Here is a 17,740-nt window from a genome sequence, read left to right on the forward strand (position 1 = left end):
TAGGATTCTGTGACTACATCCTGGGGTCTTACCTGCTCAGTTACAGCAAATTGATAAAGCAGATTCAGATTTAGGAGGGAATTTGGCTTTTCTAATAGGTTCAAAAAGGCTTTTTCAATAAAATTATCACCAAAGTGAAGCAGATGCGTGTATCATTCTTCACTTTCTCTCTCTCTCCTGAATGGTGCCCTTTTGCAAAACCAATTTTTTTTGTTTAATCTCAGTCATTTCCTAAACCGCCAATGAAACCTCCTTTATTACAAAGGGAAAAAAAGTAAAGCCAATTAACAAAGAAACCATATCTGAGGATATTTTTTCCCCTCTATCCTGGTACACACTCTCTCAGAAATATATATAGTATCCATAAGAAATATAGTCTCAAACCTAGATTACTTTGTTAGTGAGGCAAACCTATAGATAACATATATGAGCTCACAATACTAGAGTTTCAGGCTCAGGAAGTTCTTTCTCTTGTGTGGTTCTTTTGTAATATAGTTCTCAATTGCCAGGGATAGTTCTTGAGTTCATATCATTTTTTCTGTTCTAACACAGATCTTGCTCCTAAAAACTTCTTCTTCTCTAAAGTAAGTATCTTACTTTATTGAGTTTGTTTCTTTAGACAGCTCTTGCTTTTTCTTCTTATCAGAATTATTTCCCTTTATGTCTTCAGAATTTCACTAGTGGGCATTTTTCAACCTTTCTTGCTAATTTCTCTTCAATTATTTTAATCTGTGAGATTGTGCTTGTACTTCCACCAAATGCCTCCTCTTAATACCCTATGAAATACTGTTGGAAAAAATCACACAACTTTGCCAACAAGGTTTATTAGAAATTTATGTTATTTAATTTCCATTGGGACTTTACTGTTTTATCTCCCCCTGACTATCATTGTCTCCCAAGCTTCTATTCTAAACTTCTCTTTTACTCAAACCTTACATACCACCTTATTTTTTTTCCCTCAGCATAGAATCTTATCTCTTACTTAAATGAGAAAACAGACACTATCCTTCAAGAACTATCTTTTCTCCTCTCTCCACACCTCCAAATATTCCTCTTGATCATTCTTTTTCATTTTCTCTTTTTCCCTAATATCTGACAAAAATGTGGACTTTCTCCTTGCAATGCTAACCCTTATTCAGTGTTCTTGATCCCTTCCCTTTTCTTCAAGAAGTTGCTCCCTCAACATTTCCTCTCTTTTGCTTATCTTGAATCTATTTTTCTGCTTTTTCTGGTGCTTATAAATATGACCAAATTTTTTCATCCTAAAGATACATTCATTTGTGATCGGAAATTACACTAAAAAAAAAGAAAACAAAATGTTTATACTTGATCTCGAGATTCTACTACAGGCATATTACCCAAGGAGGTCAAAGACAAAAACAAAAGTATCATATACGCAAAAATAGTCATAATAAATTGTGTATTGTGTGTGTGTGTTAATAAAGAATTGAAAACAAAGCAAATGACCACTTTTTAAGAGAATGGCAAAACAAATTGTGATATGTGAATGTGATATATTACTTTGTCATATGAGATAATGAATGTGAAAAATTCAGAAAAGTTTAACATATGAAATAGAACGTGTGAAATAAGAAAATAAGAAAAACGTTATGAAACACACTCTCTCTCAAAGACATATACATGCTAGAAGCCTAATGGCAGGGTAGGAAATATTTCGTTTGTGTTCCATCATCTTGTTAAAGAAGCATACTTTAGATGCAGACATATATTACTATCTTTTTTTCTGCCCTACAAAAGTCTCACAAGAAGCATGATGTATGCAGGAAAGCTGATAGACCTCCAATTCCTCTAAATCTTCCTGCAGGGCATCTGAATTCAACTTTTGCCTCCTTGTGTAATGCCCCTGAAAATTTGTCCTTTCAGAAAGATCATTGCAAAAAAAAAAAAAAAACACTAGAACAAATGATATGGGTTATCAAGGCACCAAAAAACAAATACCTAGTGATCTTTTGGAGTTTCTTCATTCTCAAATTGACAAAGCTGAGGTAGGCATAGGAGCCAAACTACCTAGCAAATATAGTATCATCCCCTTTGAAAGTTTTACTTCAATGAAAGTCTTCCAGTTGGAGATGGGTCTCACTCGACAACTGGAGGAAAAGCCTGTTAGAAAAGACAAAAGAGATGAGTTGGTGGAAGTTATTGAGGCTGGCCTGGAGGTTATTAACAATTCTGATGAAGAAGATGATCAAGAAGATGAAGATGGACCAGTTGGGGACAAACAACTATTTAATGAAAACGATTTTATAGAAGGTTTTTATCATCATGAGAGAGATAAAGGGACACAGTATGAACTTTTTTTTTAAGAAGGCAGACCTTATGGAATACAAACATGTCGCTTTGTTCTGATCTTTTGGACCGCTTATGAAAGTAAAGAGTGAAACAATTGACATTGCCAAATCAGTTATTAATATCATTGTACCTCTTGCTGGAAGGACTGAGGCATTTGCACAGTTCATGCAGAACTTCAGAGACGTGTGTATTCTTCAGGACAAGAGGATTCACCTTACAGTGGTATATTTTAGAGAGGAAGGATTATCAAAAGTCAAGATCATCTTAGAATCAGTTTCTTGTGAAGCTAATTTTCACAATTACACATTGGTTTCATTGAATGAAGAATTTAATTGAGGTCGAGGACTAGATGTAGGTGCAAGAGCTTGGGACAAGGGAGAAATCTTGATGTTTTTCAAAAAACACATGCATGGATAATTTTACAACATAGACCTTTAAAAATTTTTGTATTCCAAATTTTCCCTTCCTTCCTCCCACCCTGTCTCCTAGATGGCAAGAAATACAATATATGTTAAACTTGTTAGAATATATATTAAATCCAATATATGTATACATATTTATACAATAATTTTGCTGCATAAGAAAAATCAGATCAAGAAAAAAATTAAAAAGAAAACAAAATGCAAGCAAACAACAACAGAAAGAGTGAAAATGCTATGTTGTGATCCACACTCAATTCCTAAAGTCCTTTCTCTGAGCATAGATGGCTCTCTTCATCACAAAATTATTGGAATTGGCCTTAAATATTTCATTGTCGGAAAGAGTCATGTCCATCAGAATTGATCATTGTATAATCTTGTTGTTGTTGTGTATAATGATCTCCTGGTTCTGCTCATTTCACTTTACCAGAATGGTTAGATCCATTCACAATTCCATCAACAATGTATTAGTGTCCCAGTTTTCCCACATCCCTTTCAATATTCATCATTATCTTTTCCTGTCATCTTAGCATAGTTGAGAGGTATATAGTGATATCTCAGAGTTGTCTTAATTTGCAATTCTCTGATAAATGATGATTTGGAGCACCTTTTCATGTGGCTACAAATGGTTTCAATTTCTTCTTCTGAAAATTGTCTGTTCATATCCTTTGACCATTTATCAATTGGAGAATGGCTTGAACTCTTATACATTTGAATCAATTCTCTATACATTTTATTTAGAAATAAGATCTTTATCAGAGCCCTTAAATATAAAAATTTATTGCTTCCCTTCTAATCTTGTCTGTATTAGTTTTGTTTGTACAAAAACAGTTTAACTTAGTATAATCAAAATTATTTATTTAGTGTTCAATGATGAGTTTCAGTTCTTCTTTGTTCACAAATTCCTTTCTTCTCCACAGATCTGAGAGATATTCTATGTTCTTCTAATTTGCTTTTAATATCACTCTTTATGTCTAAATATGGTGTGGATCAATGCCTAATTTCTGCCATACTAGTTTCCAGTTTTCCCAGCAGTTTTTGTCAAATAAGAATTCATACCCCAAAAGCTGAAGTCTTTGGGATTGTCAAACACTAGACTGATATAGTTATTGACTATTTTGTCCTGTGAATCTAATTTATTCCACTGATTGACTATCCTATTTCTGAACCAGTACCAAATAGTTTTGATGACTCCTGCTTTATAATACAGTTTTAGGTCTGGCACAGCTAGGCCACCTTCACTGGTATTTTTTTTTTTTATTAATTCCCTTGAAATTCTTGAGCTTTGAACTTTGTTATTATTTTTTCTAGACATGTAAAATAATTTCTTGGGATTTGGGCATGGCACTAAATGAATAGATTAGTTTAGGCAGCATTGTTACTTTTATTATATTCACTCATCCTACCTATGAGCACTTGATATTTTCACAATTGATTAGATATGACTTTATTTGTGTGGAAAGTGTTTTATAGTTGTGTTAAATAGTTCCTGACTTGCCCTTGCCAGATAGATTCTAAAATATTTTATTGTGTTGTTCTTTTTCTTTAAAATATAATGTTTCTCTCTGGGAGCAGGTTTCTTGGGGAGGTTTTCTGGATGCAGCCTTAGGTTCACTTAAAAGTAATAATCACCTCAAAATGCAGCCAGCTGATTAAAATCCAAACGTTTATTTTCTCCTTCCAAAATAGCCCAGTTAGTTTTCTTAGTGGCCTATCTCTCTGCTTGGTTCCAAGAACTCTTGCAGCTTTGTACTTTGCTTCTGCCTCTGCTTTCTTCAGCCTCCAGCCAACATAAAGGTGGAAAATGGAATGAATCTCTCTTGCCTCCGAGGGAGGGCTTCTGGCTCTCAATCTCCCAGAGTGCTGAATCTGGTTGCACCTCCGAGAGAATGCTTCTCCTCAACTAAACTGATGCTCCCTTCTCAATCTTTTCAGCTGAATTCTTGACTGAGCCTCTATCTGCTTTATATATATATATATATATATATATATGATTTATATATGATCACCTCTGAGAGAGTTGGATTATGGGATCTGAGAGTGGGATTATGGGTTTCCTCCCAGAGTGCTCTCTGGCTCTAAGAGTTTCAAAGGAGGCGTGAATTCACAAAGTTACAAAGTTAACTTTGTGAATCTCCGATACTTATGAACTCCAATGAGTAAAGGTGTGAACGCAAGCATTGTTTCTCAGTTCCACTTAGTACTTTGTTTCTAATTTTTTAGTATATGTGCTGCCGAAGCAAGCACAGTACCTTGTTTCTTCTGGCCCATAACATCTCCTTGGAGCATCAGATCAACCATACTGAACCATGCTAAATTAGATAATTATTGCCTCTATCAACTCTAATGACTTAACAGTTTGTAAAGATTCCAACATTTTATTATACTAACATTTATGTTAAATAGAATTTCTCTTTGCATCCCTTGTTGCTGGACTTTGTAGGTAATATATAAAAATGCTAATGATTTATATGGATTTATTTTGTATCCTGCAAATTTGCTTAAGTTGTGAATTGTTTCTAACAGTTTCAAGTAGAATCGAATAGTTGATTCTCTAGGGTTCTCTAAGAATACCATTATATCATCTGCAAAGTGATAATTTGGTTTCCTCATTACTTATTCTAATTCCTTTAATATCTTTTTCTTCTCTTCTTTCCAAAGCTAACATTTCTTGTACAATATTGAATAATAATGATGATACTGAGCAACCTTTTTTCACCCCTGATCTTATTGGGAATGGTTCTAGTTTGTCCCCATTACATATAATTCTTGCTTGTGATTTTAAATAGATGCTACTGATCATTTAAGGAAAAGTCCATTTATGCCCATACTCTCTAGTGTTTTTTAATAGGAACGGATATTGGATTTTATCAAATTTTTTTTCTGCATCTATTGAGATAATCATATAATTTTTGTTAGTTTAGTTATTGATATAGTTAATTATGCTAATAGTTTTCGTAATATTGAACCAGCTCTACATTTCTGGTATAAATCCTACTTAGTCAGAGTATATTATCCTGATGATGACTTTCTGTAATCTCTTTGCTAATATTTTATTCAAGATTTTTGCATCAATATTTATTAGGAAAATTGGTCTATAATTTTCTTTTTTTGTTTTCACCCTATAAGTATACCCATAACAGAAATATAGTTCTCAAGAATTCTTTCCTTTTTACCTTTTTACGTTTCTCTTGAGTTCTGTGTTGGAGATCACATTTTTTTGTTCAGCTCTGCTCTTTTCATAAAAAATAAATGAAATTCACCCATAACATTGAATGTCCATCTTCTTCTCTGAAAGAAAATACTCATTTTAGCTGGGTAGTGTATTCTTGGCTGCAATCCAAATTCCTTTGCCTTTAGCATATCGGATTCCAGGCTCTTCCATACTTTAAGGTTGAAGCTGCTAGGTCCTGAGTAATCCTGATTCAGGGTTCTCAGTATTTAAATTGTTTCTTTCTGGCTGCTTGCAATATTTTTTCCTTGCTCCAATAGCACTGAAATTTAGCCACCATATTCCTTGGAGTTTTAATTTTGGGGTCTCTTTCAGGAAGTGATCAGTGAATTCTTTAACCTTCTGATTCTAGGACATCAGGGCAATTTTCCTTTATGATTTCCTTAAAGATAATGTCTAAGCTCTTTTTTTCATCATGACTTTCAGGAAGTCCAATAATTCTTAGATTATTCTCTTAGATCTACTTCCAGATCAGTTGTTTTTCCTAGGAGGTGTTATACATTTTCTTCTATTTTTTCATTTTTTTGGTTTTGTTTGACTGATTCTTGATGTCTTATTGAGTCATTTACTTCCATTTGTTCAATTCTAATTTTTTGTTTGTTTGTTTTTTGGATTTTTTTTTTCCTGATATAGTTGAGGTTAAGCAACTTGCCGAGGGTCACACAACTAGGAAGTGTTAAGTATCTGAGGCCAGATTTGAATTCAAGTCTTTCTGAACTTTGGGCTGATACTCTATCCACTATGCCACCTAACTGTCTCTTAATTCTAATCTTTAGTGAATTATTTTCTTCAATTACCTCTTTTTTAGTTCCTTTTGTATTTGGTCAATGGAATTGTTTTATTCATTGCATTTTTTTCTATTTCACAAATTCTGTTTTTCAACAAATTGGTATCTTTTTCATATCTATTTTGTAAGGAGTTATATCCTTTTCCCATTTCATTAAATCTATTTTAAGGAGTTTTCTTCAGATAATTTCTGGTTTTAGTTTTCCATACCCTCTTGCAAAGATATCATTTCCTTTCCCCATTTTTCTTCTAATTCTGTTTTAAGATCCTTTTTTGAAATCTTCCAGGAAAGCTTTGTGAAAAGGCGGCCTTTGGGGCTTTATCTGGAGTTGATTTGCCTTTAGAAACTTCAGGGTTTGAGGTCTATTCTCTCTCTCTCTCCATAAAAGTTTGTCTATGGTCAGAGTCCTTTTGTTTTGTTGTTGTTATTTTTAAGGGTTGAGATCTGCTTTTAGGGCAAAGAGGTGACAGCCATTTTAATTTGCTCTGGGGCCAGTGTTTTTGACTAACTTTTGCTGCTAGGTAATGGGGTAGGTAATGTTTGGGCTTAGTGGCTTTCAATTTGCCTTTTACATTCACTTTTAGAGGTTTTACAGCAAATCTGCTAATCACCCACTTGCAACAAGCACAGAGTAGCCTAAGAGCCTCACAGAAGATTCCCTTGTGTGCAGATGCCAAAATGCTCTGGTTCTCTGCCCCAGCTCCTTGCCTTGGGCTCCCTACACTGTGGTCTGGGTTCAGCAAACTGTCTCCTTGTCCGATTGAAACAGACCTATTCTGAAGTTCTTTCAAAGAATCTTTTTTTCTGGAAATGTATTCCAAATATTTGTGGATTCTGTCACTCAAAAACAAGTTCAGAGGCTTAACCTGATGTTGGTTTGAGAGAAGGTCAAAGGAGATCATATAAAGCCAAGTCTGCTCTTTGTCATCTTGGTTCCACCCTACAAATAGTCACATTTTATAAATGAGTGAATGGAAAACAATAAAGGTTTTCTATTTCTTGTGGCAGGCTTCCATCTTCAGCATGTATAACTTTTTGGCATAAATGAACTACAAATATACACAATTCAGTAATATAAATCAAGAATAATAACAACAATTACAACACAACTGAACACTAATAATTACCAAATCTGGTCACAAACAAGAGATGAAAAATACATCTCCCTTCCATTTTTCAGGTTGAGGACTATGGATGTGAAATATCCTATCTGATTAGGTTGATTTATTGGTTTGTTTTGCTAAATTCTACTTTTCCTTTTTATTCTTTATTAAAAGAAACAGCAAGCTGAATAACAGAGGAGAGATATCTTTGGAAAATAAAGGTAATATGAAAGAAGAAGATGTCTATTAAAAAAAAATTCATTGGACTCTGCAGTCCCCTCAAGCAATCATCATTCATCTTTTCCTTTCACAACCAAATTCCTAGAAATGGCAGATTATATTCATTGCCTTCAATGTTCACTTCCTATTCAATATGAATCCTTTACAATCTACTCTTCAACCCTAGTCCTTTCACTTCCTATTCAATATGAATCTTTTGCAAAAATGTTTTTCTCCAGCAATACTAATGATCTCTTGCTAAAGCTAATGATCTTTTCCCACTTGTCATATTATTTGACTTTTCTGGGTTTTTTGATTCAATGATCCATCCCATCTTCTAGACACATTCTATTTCCTTTTCTTTTATAACATTACTCTCTTAGCTCCTCCTGATTCCCATCTACTAGATTTACAGAGCCTCTAAGAGGCTGTCTTGGGTTCTCTTTGTACTTTTTATATTAGTTATTTTATCAGTAGATTCAGTTTTCATTTCTATCGATTCAATTTTATAGATTGAATTATCTTTTTTTTTTCTATATCTAGTTTTAACCTCTCTCTCTTGGGCCCCAGGACCACATTGACAATGTCCCAGAGGTTAACTTTCATTTGGATATTGTTATAGAATCTCAGACTCAACATGTCCAAAGCTAAACTCAATATATTTATCCCTAAACCCATGCCTATTCCAAACTTATCTGCTTTTTAGTCATGCAGGTTCACAACTGTATTGTCATTCTTGACTCTTCCTTTTCTCTCACACTATTTCCCTCCATTAACATTTTCAATCAGTTGCCAATTGTCTCACTACTATCTCCACAACATCTAACATTTTACATTCATTTTCTTTTCTTAACTCATAAAACCCATACCTTTATTTAAGCCTTTATGATGTATAAATTATATTACAGAAATAAACTTTTGTTATAAGATTTTTCTTTTATATAATTCATTCTCTACCCAGTTATCAAATAAATATTCCTAAAATGTAAACATGATTGTCACAATCTTTTTATATCAAAATTTTAATAAACAAAAATTTACCTTTTCTTCCTACCACTGTTGCTCTTTTCCCCAACCTAACCACCACCATTAAAAAAGAAAGAAAAACAAAATCTATGTTACAAACATTTATTGCCAAGCAAATAAATTGCCACATTGGCAATGCCCAAAAGAAAGCTATTTCAGTCTGCATTGTAAGTGTGTCCCTTCTGTCAGATTGTTCCTTTCTAAAAATCTATAATAGTACTCTATTGTCTTTGTAATAAAATACAAAATCCTCCTCCAGGCTTTTAAAATCTTCAGCAAGATAGTTTATATATAACTTTCTGGTCTTATTTAAAACTATTTATCTTTATGGATTAGTTAAAATGGCTTATTAAATGATTCTCTTACATGTGATTCCATTCCCTACCACCAAATCTTTGCATATATTGTTGCTGTTGTTGTTTGTCCCTCATTCTCAAAGAGAACTGTGACTTTAGGGAGGTGATGCCATAAAATGCAAGTAAGCTGGATTTAAGTGAGAGAGGGCTGTGCAAGATCACCTGCCTCACTTTCTCTTCAGAGCCATCTGGACCCAGTGGCAAGATATAGACCAAGATGATGGGAGGTGGTCCTGGATGAAATGGGAGACCTTGACCTTTTTAAGCTAAGATCTTCAAGAAGTCTCAGTTTGACTTGGGTTTCATCTATGTGATGGCTAATGACTGAAGTACACTGCTTCCTTACCTCTGTAGTGCTCTAGTTTCTTTTTAAATGCATCTCAAATGTTATCTCCTATCCAATGTTTTCCTGATATCTTTAGTGCTCCAACATTCTTGGAATTATCTTGTAATTTAATCTATTTTTAAAATTTGCTAACTCATGACCATGTTGTATTCTTTCATGAGAATGTAAGTTCCTAAAGTTCAAGCACTATTTCATTTATTTTTATCATTTTCTTTCATCATCTATTAGACACAATAAACCCTAAGGATAGATGGAATTGAATTGATTTAAACATTAGTAATGTTACTTTAAAATTGTATGAAGGATGAATTGTAAAAGTGAAAGACTAAAAGTAAGAAGATCAGTTAGAAAACTATTCTAATCAACTAGGGAAAGGGTGACAAGGACCTAAAATATAGTAGTGTCAGTGGAATAGAAACAAAAGGATGACTGGAAAAGGTATTTTGAGGGCAATATCATCAAGATATAGAAACTGATTGGATATAGGAAGTGGGAGACAAGGAATAATCAAGAATGACTTGAGAAATTAATTGGGGAGATTATTGCTAATAATCCTCATCTCTTCTTGAAGTAAAAGATTTAAAATTCTATTAGGGACATCCCACTCTTATTCAAATCCTGTGATGCAGAAGGAATTGCTCCTCCCCAACCCTAGTACAAGACAAATAATTATATAGGGTACTTTGCCTCTGTTGCTTACTCTCATTATACTATCCTTCAAATATATTGGTACTATCTTGCACATTACCACTCCAAATTTGGAGGGGAAAAAACTCTTTTTGTTTTCTTTGTAATAGTCTTGCTTGCTTTTCTCAGTTCAGCACAGGGCTTGATATTTTGACATTCGTATGATAGACTTCAGATGTCCATTGTAATGTATACATTTTAGATCCAAGAATTCTTTATTTCCTGAGATAAAACACTTGTAAAAATGACTAGATAATTCTAAAGATCTATATTCAACAGAAGTTAAATTCTAAAGTTACAAAGCTTAGAGTGACATGGCATAGTGGCTAACAAGGTAACCTCAGAATCAGAAAGTGATGGGTTCAAATTTTGACAGATACTGTTTGCATAAACTTGAGCAAATTCTTCAATTTTTTGGTGTTTCTGGAAGGAGCTTATTAAATACAGTCATCAGAACAAACTATTTGTCCTTGACCTTACTGACTCCATAATTGGAACAGGTCCTGTGATATCCTGCATTTGGAGCCCTCTGTTCTGACTAGATATCATCACTCTCCAGCCTTTGGCCATTTTGCAAAACAATTGAACTCCTTCCCTATTGTTGCCACTCCTTAGCACTTTTGCCTGTTGAAACTTACTGAAATTCTGCCCCATGCCAACATTTTTGCACTCCAGTGCAGTGTTTTAAATTGCAATTCCTTTGTTTCAATTAAATACCATATTATTGCTATTCTGGTGGTTCTCTTTATTTTAGGTTGACAAACTATACTAATGAAACCTCAAGATGTTCATAAATTCATAGAAGTCCAACCTTTTTATTAGTCTGATTTCTGTCAGACATCATTCAGTAAATAGAGGCACCTGGTGGTAGGTTCCTTGAATTGCAAATTTCATATTTAACAATAAATGAACTTCATACAACAGAAAATGTGTTATAACCAGAAGTGCAAAACTGATTTGGGGGGGGGGGATCTGAATATATTGCAACTTGCAGGACCACTACTGATTATATTATTGTTTTATCTTAGCAAGATCAGTTGCTATACATTAGATACTAACATGTAGTGAGTGGGTCAATGCTTATTTCTTCAAGCACATTCTTCATATTTTGTTTTTGGGAAGATGAATCTTTATACAAAGATAACATTGAAAGTGTTTAAAGTGGTTGGAATGAGTTTTTACCCTTTTAGATTCCCAGAAAGGGAGGCTCTTGCTTCAGGAAACCACACATACACTGACTATTTGGAAGTTTTCCCTTAGAATTATCTTCTTTCTTTTTTGCTAAAGGGTCAATCCATTTCCTTCAAGAGAAAAAGACCAGAAGATCCTTATGCAGTAGATAACAGTTTTGGGCATTGTACTGGCACTTGTAATCAGATTTGGTTTCTCCAGGAAGGGGAATTTGTGGTTGGACTTTTTCACTCAAAGTCCCTCTAGTTTTCTCCAGCTACCCAAAGAAGGCAGCTCTCTTAGCTGTACTCAGATCTTTCAGTATCTGATTGATTCTGTCAAATTGATCTGCTCCTTTTTATAGATTTGCACCTTTGTATTTCAGTTCTGATTCAGATGAATGCCAGGATTGGAACAATCTAGGAGCATATTTATACCTAGGAAGAAGACATGGTCAAGATTCAAAACGGTGGCCTCTTAATCTTCATCAAGTTGACGTCCTGGTCATGATCTCTGAACTATTATTACATAAGGCTCAAATTTAGATAGTAGTCAAGAGAAACTAGGACAGCTCTATGACAATGTTTAAAGTGTCAGGCCTGGAATCAGGAAAACTTGAATTAAAATCTGGCCTCAGACACCTACAAGCTGTGTGGTTCTCATCAAGTCATTTAACTCTGCTTGCCTCAATTTCCTTATCTGTAAAATGAGTTGGAAAAAAAAAGACAAGTCATTTCAATATGTTTGCTAAGAAACCCCAGCCCTGAAGATGTATAGAGAGCCAAATACAACTGAAAATGACAGAACAATAATAAGAGAAACTCAGAGTCTTCATGTCAAGGGGCAAATTTGATCTCATAGGTATTGTGTGAGCCTTGTTGAAATGAAAGCGTTGGTGTGCTGGAGCTGGCTAGTGCCAATTCACAAGAACCAACTGTTAATTTTCAGTGTGAGTATATGTAATTCTTAAAATCAGCAAATGTTACAGATCAAGATTTATTTTTTCCTATTTGCCTAGATTTAAGAAAGGATGGAGAAAATGTTAATAATGAGACTAAACTTAAAAGAGTGTTTTATACACACACACACACACACACACACACACACATACACACACAGATATAAACACCCATATTGGAGGGTTCCTTGTTAAACATATGCCAGAACATCCCTTGATAATACTCTGATTGAATGTACTTCATTCAAAAGAAAAAGCATAATTTTATACCTTGCAGACTAAGATGATAGGAAAAGATAATAATAAATTTTGGACAGGATGTGGAAAAACTGGGACACTAATGCATTATTGGTGGAGTTGTGAAATAATCCAATCATTCTGGAAAGCAATTTGGAACTATGCCCCAAGGGCTATGAAATTGAGCACATCCTTGGTTCAGCAGTGTTTCTACTGGATCTGTATCCTAAAGAGAGCTTAAAGAAAGGGAAAAGGACCCACATGTGCGAAAATGTTTGTAGCAGCCTTTTTGGTAGTGGCAAGAAACTGGAAATTGAGTGGATGCCCATCAGTTGCGGAATGGCTGAATAAGTTATGGTACATGAAGATAATGGAACATTCTTGTTCTATAAGAAATGATGAGCAGGCTGATTTCAGAAAAGCGTGGAAAGATTTACATGAACTGATGCTGAGTAAAATGAACAGAACCAAGAGAACATTGCAAACAGAAATAACAAGATAATATGATGATCAACTGTGATGAACTTAGCTCTTTTCAACAATGAGGTGATTCAAGGGAATTCCAATAGACTTGTGATGGAAAGAACCATCCACATTCAGAGAGGGAATTATGGAGACTGAATGTGGATCAAAACATAATATTTTCACCTTTATTCTTGTTTATTTGTTTTTTTTTCTTTTTCTTTTCCATCTCTTTTGATCTTATTTTTCCTGCATAGCATGATGAATATGGACATAAGTTTAGAAGGATTGCTTTGACAGACAACCAAGTTTCTACAGCCCCTCAGGAGAGGTTCAGGAATTTTGTCTGTGGGCTACAACACTATAACATCATGATTACAAAACTCAAAACTGATGGTGGGCCAAAGAATTAAGGAATAGAGGTAGTGGGACAAGATACCAAGGTGTGTATGTGCACACACATGTGTGTTTGGAGGGTGATGTCTTACAAGAGAAAGCTGTGCTCTTTCCCTTAGTCTTGGTGAAGTACTCCCAACTGACACTTGGGGGCAGACATCTTGACTGATAGAAGACCTGACTTTGAATTTTGCCTCAGAAACTTTTGTTTGACACTGAGCAGTACTTTAACTTTTTCAGCCTCATTTTCCTTACCTATAATATTGGTAAAGTAGTATTTACTTCACTAGGCTCTTGTGAAGATGAAAATGCTCTAAGAAGTTCAGAGAGTTATATATATGCTAGTTTTTAATTATGGGGGGGAACTGTAATCATACAGAAATTTACCGGTGCTCTCTCTACCTAAAGCAGAGTGGTTAATATCTTCTTGACTTCCTTAGTGATAATTTTATCCTTCAAAAGGCAAAGGAAACCACAAAGAGAAATTCTTTTCTAGATTTAAATCTTGCTAACGGGGGAACATAATTGCTATGATGGAAATGATTGGAATCCTAGGAGAAAGTGAATAGAGTTTATGATAGAGGAGACAAAAAAATCTATGTAAGGTCTTACATATACACTCCTTCAGAGTGTAGATTTAAAAAAAATAAATTTCAGAGAATTCAGAAAAAAAATGTAAACATAATCTGTGTTTTAAAAAAATGCTTCATAGTCTATCCCTATCATATTTATATATACATATATATGTTCCCAATGCATGTACACATGTATATCTAAATAGGCACATATGCATGCAGATATACACATGCATGCATTATTTATTTCCACACAATCTATTCACATGCATATATATGTATGTATTATATATAAAATGCATATATACACAAGCATACATATATGACAGACTTTTAAATGTTGAGCAATGAGGCAGGCCCAAAATTAAGCAGGAGAAGGAGAATTGGATGGATCATCTTAGGGAAAAATCATAAAATTCTTTTAAAAACCCAAATTCTTTCAAACAAAAGCTCATTTAAAAAATTTCCATTTAGTGATTGTGACTATGATTCATGGAACACCATCTCTAAAGAAATTACATAAAAATGTTAAAAAGAAATTAATATGGTGGACATGAACAAGTTGAAAAACATTAAAAACAAAGAATTATATTGGCTAGGTGGTAGACAGGATACTATTAAAATGTATTATAGAAAAAGAAGATGGGTTAGTCATGTGGCAAGAGTTAAGGATAATTTTTGGACAGTCCTCATGTTCCATTGATATCCTTGTGAAGTGAAAAGAAAAACAAGCAGACACATAGAGTAATTAACGAACCCTTCATGATTATGATAGGATACAGAAAAAGACCAAATTGAATGGTGAAGATTTGGATGGGTTGTGTTGTTTATCACTGAATAGAATACTTACATTGATAAGACCAAAGGTCCATTGGAGTGTCCAAATATTGTTTCTTAAAGAAAATCCTGCCTATTGATCAAAACTGTTTAATAATCTTCATTCAGTGGAGAGTTTGGGTGTATGCATGCATGTATGTGTGTGTGTTTATATGTGCATATGTGTGGAAAAGAAAAAATATCTTAAGAAGAAAAATGCCCTTATCTTTGGTGGTTGTGTTATAAATTTAGTAGGAAATCAGATTCTCAATTGGGAGACAAAACATAGCTTTGAAGCAGAATGTGTTCACAGGTTCTATTTCTTTCCATTTTGTATTTTTTAGTTGTAGATGCAGATCTTTAAAATTAGGTATGAGCCCCTGTGAAGAACTAAGACTTAACAGGCTCTGTAAATTGGTACTTGATGAACTCAAACTTCCAGCTCCAAATAGATACAAATAAACTAGCTATCCAACAATGCAAAAGAACTCTGCTGTCTTGTTACAATGAATTAAAAAAACAGACACATTTATCAAGACACTGACAAGTGCCAGAATGGTAAGAGGCTAGATATAAAAATATCAAAAATAATCCAAACCCAACTACCTCCACTCTTAAGGAGTTTACATTCTATCAGTGGAAACAATATATGTACACACACACACACACACACACACACACACGCACACGCACATAACATTTATGAAATGAATACAAACAGTACAATATAGTAGAAAGGGGAAAGCATAGCAGTTGTGGAGAGGGGTTTCACACAGAAGATAGTGCTGGAGATGTATCTTAAAGGAAGCAAAAGAGTCTCTGAGGTAGAAGTGAGGATGAAGATTATTTCAGGTATAGAGGATGGCCAATGCAAATGCAGAGAGACTGAAATGATTATTCCCCCTTCCCCCCCTTATTTGATTCCCCATATCACTCTTCTCCAAAAATTTCCCATCTAATCTTCTCTTAGTACTCTCATACCTTTCCCTGTGAGAACATCACCTTTCTCTGCTTGAAAAATTGACATAATTCTCCATAAGTTTCCTCTTTTTTTTATCTTAAAACCCCTTGATGTTCCCCCTTATCTTCCTTCTTTCCTGAAATTTCCAATGAAGAAATATTGCATCTCCTTGCAGAGTCCAAACGTTTCTCCATATGCATTTTATCCCACTTCTCATCTTCTCCTCCTCTGATCTTCTCCACTATATTTAAAGACTAATAGTCTTTAACTTCTTCCTATTTACTGGTTCCATATAAATTCCTCATTTTCCCTCACCCCACCAATGTAGTGAGTTACCAAATATTCCTGTTTCTATAGCACAACTGATGTGTTCTCTTAACTCATTCAGCTTCAATTTTCTTTTTTTCCCACCCTTAATTGAACTTCTCTGGTGGTCTGTGATATTTAGTCATCATTACTTAAATTTGTATCATCTGTGTCCACTGACCAAGGAGTTTGTAGAGGAAAGAATATTTCCAAATCATTGTAATAAATATTTCTTTTTAAAAGGTATCTGATATGAACTGGTTGGCTAATATTGGAGAAATGTTGATTCATCAAATGACATTGAAGAAATTCTCTATGAAGACTCATGAATAATAATAGTAAACATTCCATTTCAATCTCTCAAAGTTACCCCTACAAACACAAGAGGAGGAGCAGTAACTCTGATTTGGAGATCTAACTTCCAAATGTGAATATGATTTGGGAGACTGGGCACTGGGCACCTTTTGCCCATCATTTGAACTGACAGCTTAGTTCCTTGACAAGCTTTTTTGGTGGATTACCAAAAGCTTTTCTTATCTTGACCCCCCAATATTTGGAACTCCTTTTTCTTTTATGCTTAAAATATTCTATTGGCAAGACCTAGTTATCTTTTAATTTAATAATTTCCAGGTTTCAAGAAAAAAATTCCAGAATTTTTTAATATGCTCATTCTAGTTAGTCCTTTTCTTTATTGTGAACTGTCACTACAAATGTCTAGGTTATAAAGGAAGTGGTGTATCCAGTATAAATTTTACAGATAGGTAATCTAGGTTACAGTATTGCTTCTGTTGGTGTTATGGAAGGAGAGCCACAATCTCTATTTTCCTTAGTTTCTTTCTTTCTTTCTTTCTTTTTTTTTTTTTTTTTTTTGTTGTTAAATAGACCAATGACATCTTCTCCTCTACATTTCTATGGGGTTTTCTGCTGCATCAAATAAAATAATGTGTCTATTACTAAGAGCACAAAACATTGCTAAAATGAAAGATGGTGTTATTATTATTATTATTATTGAATGGAAATTGGGCATAGAGGAGACAAAATAGATTATGAATCAGAATATTTGAGTTCTAGATCTATCACTAATTAATTGTATGAATTGAGGAAAGTTGATTAACTTCTTGAAAAAGTAGTGATCTTATCTGTAAAATGGGGATAAGTTCACCTATCTTATTTAGCTCTCAGAGTCATTGTGAGAATCAAATAAAACAATCCATTAAAGTATTTAGATGGCTATGAAGACAAATACAAATGTGAGATATCATGATGATGGTTATGATGACGATAATGGCAACTAGAACAATGACTATTACTGTATTGACTAGTTTATGAGAAAAATGTTCAGCATTTAATAATTTTATTCTCTTTTCTACCTAT

The 17,740-nt window shown here is 34.0% G+C and overlaps 1 pseudogene; it reads left to right on the forward strand.

Moving 5' to 3' along the window:
- The first annotated feature begins 1,871 nt into the window (after positions 1-1,871).
- Positions 1,872-2,727, forward strand: LOC127557255 (chondroitin sulfate N-acetylgalactosaminyltransferase 2-like; annotated as a pseudogene).
- Positions 2,728-17,740: the final 15,013 nt, after the last annotated feature.

Source organism: Antechinus flavipes, chromosome 3 (genome assembly GCF_016432865.1).
Source record: "Antechinus flavipes isolate AdamAnt ecotype Samford, QLD, Australia chromosome 3, AdamAnt_v2, whole genome shotgun sequence".
Lineage (NCBI taxonomy): Eukaryota > Metazoa > Chordata > Mammalia > Dasyuromorphia > Dasyuridae > Antechinus > Antechinus flavipes.